The 13747-nt window shown below is 36.6% G+C and overlaps 1 non-coding gene across 1 annotated transcript; it reads right to left on the bottom strand.

The window, feature by feature from the left end:
• Nucleotides 1-7853: 7853 nt before the first annotated feature.
• LOC112425567 (U7 small nuclear RNA) lies at nt 7854-7917 on the bottom strand. The gene has a single exon (XR_003016687.1). It is a non-coding gene; the product is annotated as a U7 small nuclear RNA (small nuclear RNA).
• Between the last annotated feature and the right edge of the window lie 5830 nt (nt 7918-13747).

The following is a 13747-nucleotide window of genomic DNA, read 5'->3' as shown; positions in this document are numbered from 1 at the left end:
CTAGTTTGCAAACTCTGGTTTAAGACAAAGAAAATACTTGACTAATTAATCAATGGTTCTAAACCTGGAGTCTGGAATAGAATTCAGGAGTCTATGTATATGCATGGGAAAAAAGCGTCTTATTTTAATTTATAGAACATAATTTATATATCTCTTTATACATCTCTATATTTAACGTAGAAAATAAATACCATATCTTTATTTTACTAACCTCTAATAGAAATTTAGCATCTCCTTATTTATGAACATCAGTCATAGACCACAGTACTATTGGGAATACCTGTAAATATTACCCATAGAAATCACAAATATTTTCATATTGTACTAGAGTGTTGCAGAGTCTCAAAATGTCTTCTGTGCTCATCATCACTTTGAAATGGGCAATTTGTAGATCCACCGTAGATCTTGTTGTGTAACATACTAACAAAGAATCACATGCAACACCATCATCATGGATTTGCTTTTATTTCAATATTTTGATAAGTGTATTTCATCATATTTGGTTACCTTTGTAATGACATTTTATTTAACAAATTTAGAAAAATTATTCTGAGATTTCAATAGATGTCATAAGACTACAAAGGGATTTTAGCGCGCTTGCCTCTGTCTCTCTCTCTCTCTCTCTCTGTCTCTCTCTCACACACACAGACACACACATACAGACACACACGCACGCACCAACTCTTGAACCAAATGAGGGGAATGAAGAAGAAGGCAAGACAAAAGACTCCTCAAAAATCTTTGATTAAATGTGTGTGCATGGCCACCAGGCCCTTGTCAATCTGTAACTGTCACTGAGGCATTCTTATTAATTCTTTGAGCCTCTCAGGTGCTGCAGTTAAATCTAATTCCATTGACTAGGAATAACTGAGCTTTGGTTTAAAAAAAAAAAAAAAAAAAAACCAGAAGCCTGCTGTTGTTAAACTATGTTATTAAAGTGGGCTACCCAAGGAAATGCATTTTATTCAGTAAATAAGTCACACAGGAACGTAGGCTGTATAGTTAGAGATGCTGTTCTTTCGTTGGAGATCTTGCTGGGCTGAGGAGCTTCTGATGCCTTGCTCGCCATTCCAATTAACCAAAGACTCTGTCTGTCGCTGATGGATGATCACTGGTTTCTTTGCAGGTCTGGGAAATGTGCTTGGCTTGCTCCCCGATATGACATGCCTGCTCAGCTTGCTGTGTTTTGCAAAGTTTAGCTTAGTTGTGGGCTTTTCTTGCTTCCAGGAGACTTGGGTTGACTTTTCACATTCCTGGGTCTCCTGTGTCTGAAAACCTTCAGTTTGGCTTTACAAATGATCCTATAATGTAACACTAGCTCCCGAATGGTAACGTAAGTTTGGTAACAATAATAAAATAGAAATAGGGAGCTATCAGAGATTATTAGCATGGGCATATGAATTAAGCCATATTGCAACAAATCTGTTTCAAAGGTAATAATCTTAGTTTGGACAGAATTGAATTCAAGACCTCAGCCTCGCTGGCATTTCCCACATCCACTTCCTCTAACTATGAAACTTTCCAGATATGTACTTGAATGATATATGTTCCCAACTAGACTTCATGTGGTCTTCTAAAAGAAAGTCTCCTCTCAACCTCTTTTTTCAAATGCCCTGATATTTTGAGTCCTAGGTAGCTGAATATTCTACAAAGTTATATATAAGAAGGTCCCCATGCCTCTATGGTCTCCAAGGACAGATATTATTGTTTGTTTTGTTCATCAGGTATCTCTAGCCTGGCACATGAAAGATACTCAAAAAATATTAGTTGGTTTAACAAATAAATGAATAAATGCAATATGAGTAATTATAATTACAGTTACAATACTTTCCTCAAAGATTATTGAAATAATTATTTCAAAACATTCATGAAATTTTAAGTCTTATGAAAGTGAATAAATTGGATTCACTAGTGCCATAAACCATGGTTAATTCCCCACCTTCTCTTTATGTTGTGTCCAATGAGAAGTGCAGAAAGCACATTTATACAACTCTAATAGTCTTTTGTTTATATAAAAACCTGTTTCTAAGCAAAACTGTGCAAGTGACATATTTCATATTTACTGCCATTCAAACCTCCTTTTATCAGTGCTACTCTATTTTGAGAGGGTATCAACTTCCAGGGGCTCAAGGCCCTCAGATAATCCTATACATTTTACATAATTAGTTTTGAAGATTCTCTCATCCTTACTGCAGACACTGAGCATTTGCTACCATTGCCTCTTCACCATCACAACTTATCTTTCCTATCTCATATTCCTATTTTATTTTATTTTATTTTTTTGAGATGGAGTCTCACTCTGTCACCCAGGCTGGTGTGCAGGGGTGTGATCTCAGCTCACTGCAACCTCCGCCTCCCAGGTTCAAGCAATTCTTCTGCCTCAGCCTCATGAGTAGCTGGGACTACAGGTGCACACCACCACGCCCAGCTAATTTTTGTATTTTTAATAGAGACAGGGTTTCACCATATTGGCCAGGCTGGTCTCAAATTTCTGACCTCGTGATCCGCCCACCTCGGTGTCCCAAAGTGCTGGGATTGTAGGTGTGAGCCACTGTGCCCAGGCTCCTATCTTATATTCTTTCTCAGCATTACAAAGCCAACCTTAAAACTTTGTGTATGTGGTCATGTTATCAGCAGGTTACTACTTAATGTGATATATCCTGGGTGGTGGTGTGTGTCTTTCATTAGGAGCAGCTACTTCAGCCCTCCTGGCAAAATGACAGGAGAATATTGGCTCTTCCAAGAAAGCTTCAGATGGTGCCACTTTGGCAGCTACCTATTTTATCTGTGCATTAATCCTGCCCCGGTAACACACACTAAGGTGTTTCTCATCTGAGCTCTAAGTGGATGAGAAACTAGGTTCAGATGGTGAACTAGGAGACTTGGGCAAATTGCCCCCTCTCTCTGCCCTAGGTTCTTTACCTATAAATTGAAAAATGGGGAAGGTAGTACCCCAGACTTTCTCATCTTTTCTGCACTTAAAACAGTAGTGATTCTGAGATTCACTGGAATATGCTTCATATAAAATAAACCAGGTTAAAAGGGAAATCCTTAAGAGATGCTGCTGTTTTTCTCACACTTGCCATCAGACTCTTTATGAGAATAGAACAATTTAGGAGCCAAAAGCATAATATATATTTTTTCAGTACATAAGCCTTATGAAGACAACAAAGTGATTTTTGAAGAATGACCAGCTAGGTGCGGTGGCTCACACCTGTAATCCCAACACTTTGAGAGGTTGAGGCAGGCAGATCACTTGAGCCCAGCAATTTGAGACCAACCAGCCTGAGCAATATGGCAAAACCCCATCTCTACAAAAAATTAGTAGGGTATAGTGACACATGCCTGTGGTCCCAACTATTCAGGAGGCTGAGGTGAGAGGATCACTTGAATAGGTAAGGTTGAGGCTGCAGTGAGCTGAGATCATGCCACAGAATACCAGCCTGGGTGACAGAGTGAGACCCTGAAAAAAAAAAAAAAAAAATGACGAAACTAGGCCGGGCGCGGTGGCTCAAGCCTGTAATACCAGCACTTTGGGAGGCCAAGATGGGCGGATCACGAGGTCAGGAGATCGAGACCATCCCAGCGAACACGGTGAAACCCCGTCTCTACTAAAAAGTACAAAAAAAAACTAGCCGGGCGAGGTGGCAGGCGCCTGTAGTCCCAGCTACTCGGGAGGCTGAGGCAGGAGAATGGCGTAAACCCGGGAGGCGGAGCTTGCAGTGAGCTGAGATCCGGCCACTGCACTCCCGCCTGGGCGACAGAGCGAGACTCCGTCTCAAAAAAAAAAAAAAAAAAAGAATGACCAAACTCATTCTCCAAAGAGAACTGAAGAATACAAATTTTACTGAGCTATACAGTATATATTCCACATTCTGATTACTGTTTTTATTTCCTCCGCTTTCACGATCTTGTGACACCTAGAATGATTCTTCAAGCCACTTATTCTTTGTGACAACACATTTCTATTGTAGGTCCCAGTATATCTAGCCTGAGCTGAGTGTTCAGCCTTACCAGGACTATCATCTTCAATGTGAGAAACAAAGATCTAAATTTCCATTTTTTGTGGAGGGATTACTTCCTAATTGAGATTCTTTCAACACACGAAAGCATGAACACTATGAAACTTTCTCTTAAAAAACATAGAATATGCCTGTTGCAAGATGCAATTATAACGCTATTATTCAATCAGTTCGTGTCCTGCATAGTGGAGGCACATGTACACAGATATGTTAATCAGGGTAAGGCTAAACTGCTGCATCAAAGAGGATCTCCCACAACCAAAGCTTACAGGCTTAAAGAAAAAAATAAATTGACTTCTTGATCATGTCCCAGCCTGAGATACATGTTGCCAGATGGTACCTCTGCTGCACAGTGGCCATTTAGGAACCCAAGGTAAAGGTGGCTCACCTAGCTTCAATATCTGTTCCCTAGTAACAACCTAAATTCCACTTATGAGCTTAAAAATAGACCACAAGCTGATAATTTTATCACTTTGTAGTTTAAAATATGATCCATAAGTCCTCTTACCTCTTCGCCCTATAAATTTGCCTCTCTTTTTAAAAAAATCATGGCATGGTTACTATTTTTATACCATCATATGTAGTGGGTAAACTGTTGATAAAATATAATACAATTCTCATTTTTTTAGGTTCTATTGAGGGAGTAAATGAATCTGAAGATTTCCTTGTACTGTATGTATGATTATCCTGTTTGATAAAAGATGTCGAGGATTGATAATAAAGGTCTAGGTTTTTTAACATCTTATTTGCCATTGTGTTGATACACCAATAACAGGCTGTTCTTTCTGCAGCACTGACCAAACTTCAAAATACAAAGGAATGTGTTCTTTGGTGTTATGTTTTTGTTGACACTGGATTTTTGTTCTGAACAAAAATAAAAACTGTTCTTTTTTTTGTTAAGTAGTGACTTTGACCAAAAAGAAAACATAAAAAGACAACAATGTGTTGGTGTAAGCCAGGAGACAGTGGTGACTGTTTTTATTTTTATAGTGCATTATGAAAGACAGTTTTCTAAAAAGCTTGAAGGCTGCTAAGAATGAAATACTTTTAAAGGTCTATGGCTCTTTTAAAGATATGACTTGAAGGATGATCAACCTTCATCTTTGAGGGATGAAAAGTAAGTCAGTTTATACAGTAGCATATTTGCCAGCCTAGAAAATATAAAGGTATGCTATTCACATTCATAGACTCCAAGTTTGTTTTCTGCCATGGAGAACCAAGATGTTTTATTGGCTCAAACTGTCACCCGGTTTTTTCACAGGGCTAGGTCTCTTGGGCAAGGAGTCCCACAGCAGCTGAGCAAACACTCTGGAGTTATATGTAGCTCAAGACCACCACAAAGGTTGCTAGAGAAGGCAGGCCAACCACTCTGTGGGATCTGAGGGAGTGGCTTCTGAGAATTAGATGGTCTCAGGGGCATCAGAAGCCTGACTGTGCATGCCTGGCTTCAGCCTGGTGATAGATCCCCACTAGGATGCTGAGGTTCCCAGATCAGCAAGGTCTCACAGTCCCCCAGCCCCAGTCAGGTTAAGCCTGGGATCCCCTGCCATGCCCTGTCAGACAGCCAAGACACTGACACTCGATACTTGGCCCTACCTCCCAGAGAACTGCTTCTCAGGCCTCCCATGGCTGTCCCACAGTAGTTTTGGCCCAAATCATTTCCTGCTACATTTCCTTTCTCCATTGCCGTGTAGAGAAGTGTGATGGGGCATGAAATAATAGAACTGTGAGCCAAATAACACACTCTATTTGAAAGGAATGATCTGGTATCCTTCAATAAAAAATAATTGTGCTTGTAGTATCAAATATGTGGCTACAGACTTGCAAAAAACCCAAAAGACCACGGAATGGAGTGGTATAGTCTATAGAGTGGTAGAGAACAGAGACAAGAGATCAGAAGTACCTGGGAAGAGAATCCTAATTAGAAGATATGGCTCCAGTGTTCTTGAAGGCACTCAGCTATAGTCAAGGCCTGTCCATGACACAAAAGGGTGAGGTGAGGTTAGTGATACATATAATTTCTGCTTATAGTAAGCCTATAAAATTAATTAGCCTAATTGACTAATAATTAGTTTGTATTATTAAGGATGGTTAGAAACCAGTCTCATATCTTGTAGTATATCATTATTAACAGAAATATTTGTAAGCTAAGGTTACCACGTATATGAATGTATTATTAGTTCTAAATATTCTTGGCAGGTAACTCAACTGGAAAACAGTCATTCTCTTCTCTAGCATGTGCACTCGTGTGCACACACAGAGCACTCAAGGAAGGACTGAAAAGAGAAAGACGAGTAAGGAAAAACAACTAAGGAAAAAGTAAGGCAGAATTGGAAATCAAAACAAAATTACATCTGAAATGATGTGATTAACAAAGTAGCCAAAGAAGGGCCCTCAAATATCAAAGCAATACAAGAACAGAGACATTTTCCAAAACTCCAAGTAGAATAAGGGAATCATTTCACTGTACGATTACAACAATATACACGCAACTAGTCTTCCTTTCTAGTCATAACAGAAATTACTTGAAACATATACAGAATGAAGCAAAGAATTCTGGTTTTGAATACTGAGAATTCAAGGAGAGTAAAGTTATTTCCTTCAAAGGCTGAATCATATATATATATATATATATATATATGCACACATATATATGTGTGTGTATATATATTCTGTGAGCATATAGGTAAAATTCCTTTTATCTGTTTCATCTCAAGAGCCTGAAATAATTTAATCTTCTTGCAAAGTTTTTTAAAAAGAGACTGTAAATGTTTACATTATTAAGCATGTATTTAATGGAGAAAAAAAGAACAAGAACAAAAATTTCCGCTGAGGCATTTTTGCCAAGAAAAGATCTCCAGAGTGATTTTGTGATGGCTTGGAAAAAATAGAATAAGGTAGGTTCTGTGTAGACTAATATTGTTTGGAAAATTATAACTGGATTTTAAATCCATTTCATGATAGTAACAAGTCACTTCAAGTTTTTCCTTACACGGTGTTAATTAAGCTACATAAAATCAGGTTCATAAAATAAACTTTTCTTCTTTCACAATAGAAGAATCTAGCAGTGTTACTTTAACCAACTGATCAAATATAGGATCCCCAGTAATGGAACACATTGTCATGATATGACTCTTGATGTGATGGTATTGGAAGTATATAACATAATCTATATTGTATTTTCCCAAAAATGTTTCACCTAAATATTAGCACAAGAAAACAATCAAATCCAGATTGTGGAACATTCTCTGAAACAGATTGCTCTAACCCTTCAAAAATGTTAATGCCGTGAAAGATAAACAGGAGAGGGAACTATTCTAGATTAAAGGAAACTAAAGAGACATGACAACCACATGCAATGTGATATGGATTGGATGTTTGTTCTCTCTAAATCTCATATTAAACTATAATCCCCCATGTTAGAGGCGGGGCCTAGTGGGAGGTGTTGGATCATAGGGGCGAATCCCTCATTAATGCCTTAGTGCCATTCTCTTTTCTCTGAATTTGTGTGAGACCTGGTTGTTTAAAAGAATATTTCTCTCTCTCGCTCTCTCTCTCTCTCTCTGTCTCCCTCTCTCTCTCCTGCTCCTGCCATGTGATGTGCTGGCTCTCTCTTCACCTTCTGCCAGCATTGTAAGCTTCCTGAGCCCCTCAACAGAAGCAGTTGCTGACACTAGGCTTTGTATATAGCCTGTAGAACCATGAAGCAATTCTAGTATATGGGTTTTCATTGTACTATTCTTTCAACGTCTCAGCATGTTTAAGATTGTTTAAGGACACTGGGTTACTAAATAGTAAATGAGGACTATTTCTCTCTTGTTTTGGGGGGGAAGGGGAAGTTTCCTGTGAAGACCAGAAAACCTGCTAGACAAATTCCATAAGAGCTGTAACACTCTGTGTTTCAGGTAATAAGTGAAGAAGGGACAATACACTATCTCTGTTTTGCAATTTCTACTATACCCTCATGGATCTAAGTGCTGAGCATCGCTGGTTATAAAATAAAAGATAATCAGATACTATATGCCTTTTAAAAGAATACACCATTACTATGAAGTACTCTTGCCAAAAAATAAAACCTAAAATTGACCAAAGACCTAGGTCAGTCATTTGCAAACATCAGTGGGATTAGGATAACCCAAAAGGCTTGTTAAATCAGATTACTGGACTGCAAGTCCAGAGTTTCTGATTAAATAGGTTTAGGATAAAGTCCAATCATTTTCATTTCTAACAAGTGGGAGTGCTGAGGCTACACTCCATGATCACCTTTTAAAAGCACATTTTCTACATTTACAGAAACTGCAAAAGACAGAGAAACATGTTAAATAATACCATGGGGATGCTATCAACAGAACCTGACTGTGGGAAAGTCTAAAAGAAAAAAACACTCTGTGTGTCTTAAATAAATAAACTGCAATTTAAATAAAGATGAAAGGGGAATATATAGGTTAAAAGAGATTTAGGCCAGGCCCCATGCCTCATACCTATAATCCCAGCACTTTGGGAGGCCAAGGCAGGTGGATCACTTGAGCTCAGGAGTTCAAGACCAGCCTGGGCAAACAGTGAAAACCTGTGTCTACAAATAAATACAAAAAATTAGCAGGGCAGGGTGGTGTGCACAGATCACCTGAGCTCAGGAGGTCAAAGCTGCAGTGAGCCATGATCATGCTGCTACACTTCAACCTGGGCAACAGAGCAAGACTCTGTCTCAACAAAAAAAAAAAAAAAAAGAGAGAGATCTAAAAGATATGTCAATCAACTGCAATATGTAAAATTCTACTTAGATTCTTATTTAACATTACTTTTTTAAAGCATATTTATTACATTTAAGAGAATATTAGAAATTTGGCAATTGACTGGATGAATTATTAGTTTTATAGATGTGTTAGTGGTTTTTTTGTTTTGTTTTGTTTTGTTTTGTTTTTGAAAGAGAGTTCTTCCAGCACTTTGGGAGGCCAGGGCAGGCAGATTGCTTGAGTCCAGGAGTTTGAGAGCAGTAAAAAATACAAAAATTAGCCAGGCGTGGTGGTGCACACCTGTAGTCCCAGCTACTGGGGAGGCTGAGGCAGGAGAACCGCTTGAGTCTGGGAGGCAGAGGTTGCAATGAGCTGGGATTGTGCCACTGCACTCCAGCCTGGGTGACAGAGACCCTGTCTCAAAAAAAGAAAAAAATCCTTTTATGTTGGTGCCAGCATGTCTTCCAGGCATATTCATAGTACACATGTGATGATTTCTTCATTATTTTGACATTTGAGATGTCAAAATACTAAACCACCAAACACACACATAATCAATATAAGTTCTATTTTAATCACAAGCAAAAATATCAAAAATGATTTCATTTAGTTGTGAAAATATCATATATAAAGAGTACATTATAATAATAGCAGCATTGGAGCCAGGTGCATAATGTCATGAGAAATCGTGTCCAGCTCATGAAATAAAAATCCACAATCCTAGGGGGCAGAAAAGAACGTATTATCAACATGTAGCTTAAAGAATAACAATAAAATGAAGACCTGTGCATCCATCACCCAGCTTAAGAAATATAATATTATCAGTACCCCTAGAAGATCCTGAGGACTCCGTATAAATCACCTCCCCATCACTGGCCCTGGAAGTAATTACTATGCTGAAATTTGAGCTAACTATTCCTTTGCAGAACTGCACGCTTTTACTGCCTAACACTAGTTTTATCTGTTTAGATACTTATATAAATAGAATAATACCGTATGCATTTTTCTATGTATTACTTATTGTTGCTGTTATACAACCTTATATTTTTGAGATTCAGCCATATGAATATATGCAGCAGTAATCCTTCTATATTCACTGCCATATAGTATTCATTTGAACAAATATTCCAAGATTTATCAGTTTTTGTGTTGACGGATGTTTCATCTCTTCCTTTCCAAATTTTCAACTGTCTTATTTGATTGCACTATTACCGCCATTACAAAGTTACACTAGAATAGTGATGGAGATAGTTCTTCCTGATTTCAGTGGAATGTTTCCCATTAATCATGATGCTAGTTTTTGGGCTGAAATATACGTTTATATCATGGTTTAAAAAAAGTATTCATATATTGCTATTTAATTGAGTGTTTTTGTCAAAAATGATTGCTGGGTTTTGGCAGGTGCCTGTTCAGCATTTATGGAGATGATGGTGTGATTTTTCTCATTAGTTCTTCCAATTTAATAATTTTTTAATATGGAAGTGTCATTGATTCATGAAATGAATTCCCCTTGCTAATGACACTTGAATCTTAAAATTTGTTCCTAGAACTTATTTAGGAGTTTAGTATCAAATTGATCTGTAGGTCTTGTCTTTAAAACAATATGTCAGAATTTGGAATCAATGTCATCTTCATGTCATAAAAATAATTTGGAATAGTACTTTTTTAAATGCTGTGGGCTGTCTAAATAGCACTAATATTGTCTTCCCTTTAAAGACTTGGTATAACTTTCCATAGAAACAAATGGGCCTAAAGCTTTTCTTTATTAATTTTCTCTATTTCTTCTAAGGAGATCATTTTGTTTAGATTTGTATATGTATTTTCTGATTTCAGTGTGGATATGTTATGTTTTCTTAGCTAAAAGTTATTGTTGGCCAGATGTCAGGGCTATGCCTGTGATCCCAACACTTTGCGAGGCTAAGGCGGGAGGATCACTTAAGCTAGGAGTTGGAGACTAGCCTGGGCAACATAAAAAATCCGGTCTCTTTGGAAAATACAAAAATTAGCCAGACACGGTGGCTGGTCCCTGTGGTCTCAGCTACTTGGGAGGCTGAGGTAGGAGGATTGCCTGAGCCCAGGAGGCGGAGGGTGCAGTGACTGAGATTGAGCCACTGCACTCCAGCCTGGGTAACACAGCCAGACCCTGTCTCAAGAAAAGAATAAACAAAAGTTACTCTTCTCTTTCAGATTTCCAAATATATGTTCACAAAGCTGAGTGAAGTTCTCATGATTCTTTTAATTTCCTATTTCTGTGTTTACTTCCCTATTATCATTTCTTCTTTTATTTGTTTGGGGGTTTTGTTGCTTTTTTGATTACATGACTTAGTGTTTTATCTATTTTATTGCTGCTTTAAGGAACTTTTTATATTTGGTTATTAGTATTATATTTCTACATTCTAAATCACTAATTATTTTGTTATTAAATTCTTCCATTTGCTTTGCTTGATTTTTATCTTTTTCATCCAGATGCTAAAACTTTATCAGTTTTTCACTTTTTGAATTCTAAGAAAATTATTTAAAGTTATTGAATTTTCCTCTAAATGTTGCTTTAGTTCTATCCCATATATATGGATATTTACTATTCCCATTATTGTTCTTTTATAGAAGTTCTATTATACTAGTTTGTGTTTCTTTGTTAACCCAGTTGTTTAAAAGTGAACTTAAATTTTTTCATGAATAAATTTGTACTTTATAATTTTAGTCATTGTTTTACATAATGTTAGTTGTATTATTTCTACATTTTGGAGTTTATTGAGTTTTTTAACTGACCTAACGTAACAGGTACCTTTGTGTATATATTGAGAAATCAACTCAAAAGTTATATTTTATATTTTTAGAGTACAAATTTTGATAAATACATATGTATATATACCTTATCTATCCTACTAACTATTTTTCTTTTAGCTCTTTATATCTTTATTTGTGGTCCTTTTGATCTACACTGACTGCTTCTTCCCTTCCACACACATGGCAGAAATGCTCCTCCCCACCCCTTTTAGGTTAGAGATAGCTATATTAATTGCTTTGGATGATGAAATGTAAGCAAAAGTAATGTTCATCACTTCCAGGTAGAAGCCTTTACAAGCTGATGTACAATTTATCATGTTCCCATTTGTTTGCCACAGTATCCAAAAGGGAACATTTCAAATGAAGGAGGAGCCATCAGCTTGCATCCCTCAGTAAAGAAGACATTGAGAACAGGTCGCTGCTGACCCATGGTGGACATGTAGTATGAGCAAGAATTAAGTCTTTGTTAGTTTAAGCTACTGAGATATAGGGATTGTTTGTTATTTAGCAGAATAAAAGTAACCTACCCTGCCCTATTATAGAAGTAAGGAGTGTAACAGTCTTCAAGTTAGATTGATTCAGCAGCCCAATGACATTTATCAACGACTCCATTTTTCCACCATTCACTCTTGAGTTCAGCTTCTTGCTGATAACGAGATACATCAATTCTAGAATTCATATTCAGACAAGAAATAGCCAACTCAAGAAGAAAAAACGTCTTTTCTCCAATTCTCTCTTAGGAGGAGGAAACTCCCTGATGTATTCCAGCAGATAGCCCTTTATACCTCATCAAGTAGAATTATGTCACATGCCCATTTCTGAACCAATCACTGGTAAAGGGGATGGAATTTTCATGATTGACTTAGATTAATGATCTAGGATGAAATAGATGTTGGGGTGCTAACCACAGTGACTTCTACCAATAGCAAATAATCTCTGTGAGTATGTATACACATATGGAGGAGCTATTATTTTTAAATATTTTAATCATAATAAGAAATATACAATAGAAGCCAGGCATGGCCTGCACTTGTAGTCCCAGCAACTAAGGAGGCTGAGGGGGGAAGATCACTTGAGCCCAGGAGTTCGAGGCTGCAGTGAGCCATGATCACACCACTGCACTCTAACCTGGGCAACTGAGCAAGACTATCTCAAAAAATAATAACAAAAATAAAAATAAATTACATTTTTATTTTAAATTTAATATAAATTGAAATTTTAATTTATATTAAATTTAATTTAAATTTAATTTAAATTTAAAATAAAAATAAATTAAATAAATAAAAAATTTAAAATAATAAGAAATAGAATCACCTTGATAAATATGACATAATCTACATTTACCATTCCAGAGTCATTACTTTTCCCAACACCATATACATTAGCACCCAAAAAATGAATTATTTGCAAATAAATCTAACAGAATATGTACAAGATATAGCTGGGAGAACTACAAAATTCTGACGAAAGAAATTAAACAAGAGCTAAATAATTGCAAAGATATTCCATGTTCATGGGTACGAAGACTCAGTATTACTAAAATATCAGTTCTTTCCCATTTGATCTACAGATTCAATACAATCTCAATTAAAATCCTAACAAGTTATTTTGTGGATATTAACAAACTAAATAATTACTACTAATTACAAACTAAATGATTACTAAAATATCAGCTCTTTCCCATTCAATCTACAGATTCAATACAATCTCAATTAAAATCCTAACAAGTTATTTTATGGATATTAACAAATTAATTCTAAGGTTTATGTAGAGCAGCAAAAGACCAAATAGCCACAAAATTGAAGAGCAGCAAAGTTGAAAGACTGACACTATCTGACTTCAACACTTACTATAAAGCTACAGTAATCAAGACAGTGTGGTATTGACAAAATAATAAATAAAATGGAAAAGGATAGAAAGCCCAGAAGAAAAACCCACTTAACTATAGTCAACTGATCTTGGACAAAGGAGTAAAAGCAATACAATGCAGCAAAGATAGTCTTTTAACAAATGATGCTGGAGCAAATGGACATATACATGAAAAACTGAATCTAGATATAGCCTTCACAAGAATTAACTCAAAATGGATCACAGATATAAATGTAAAATGTAAAACTATAAGACTCCTGGAAGATAACCTAGGAGAAAAATCTAAATCTCCTTGGATTTGGTGATGACTTTTTTGATGCAACACCGAAAGCATGA

The sequence above is a fragment of the Macaca nemestrina genome, chromosome 4, assembly GCF_043159975.1.
Source record: "Macaca nemestrina isolate mMacNem1 chromosome 4, mMacNem.hap1, whole genome shotgun sequence".
In the NCBI taxonomy this organism is placed as follows: domain Eukaryota; kingdom Metazoa; phylum Chordata; class Mammalia; order Primates; family Cercopithecidae; genus Macaca; species Macaca nemestrina.
This window is presented reverse-complemented; position numbering and strand designations above follow the sequence as displayed.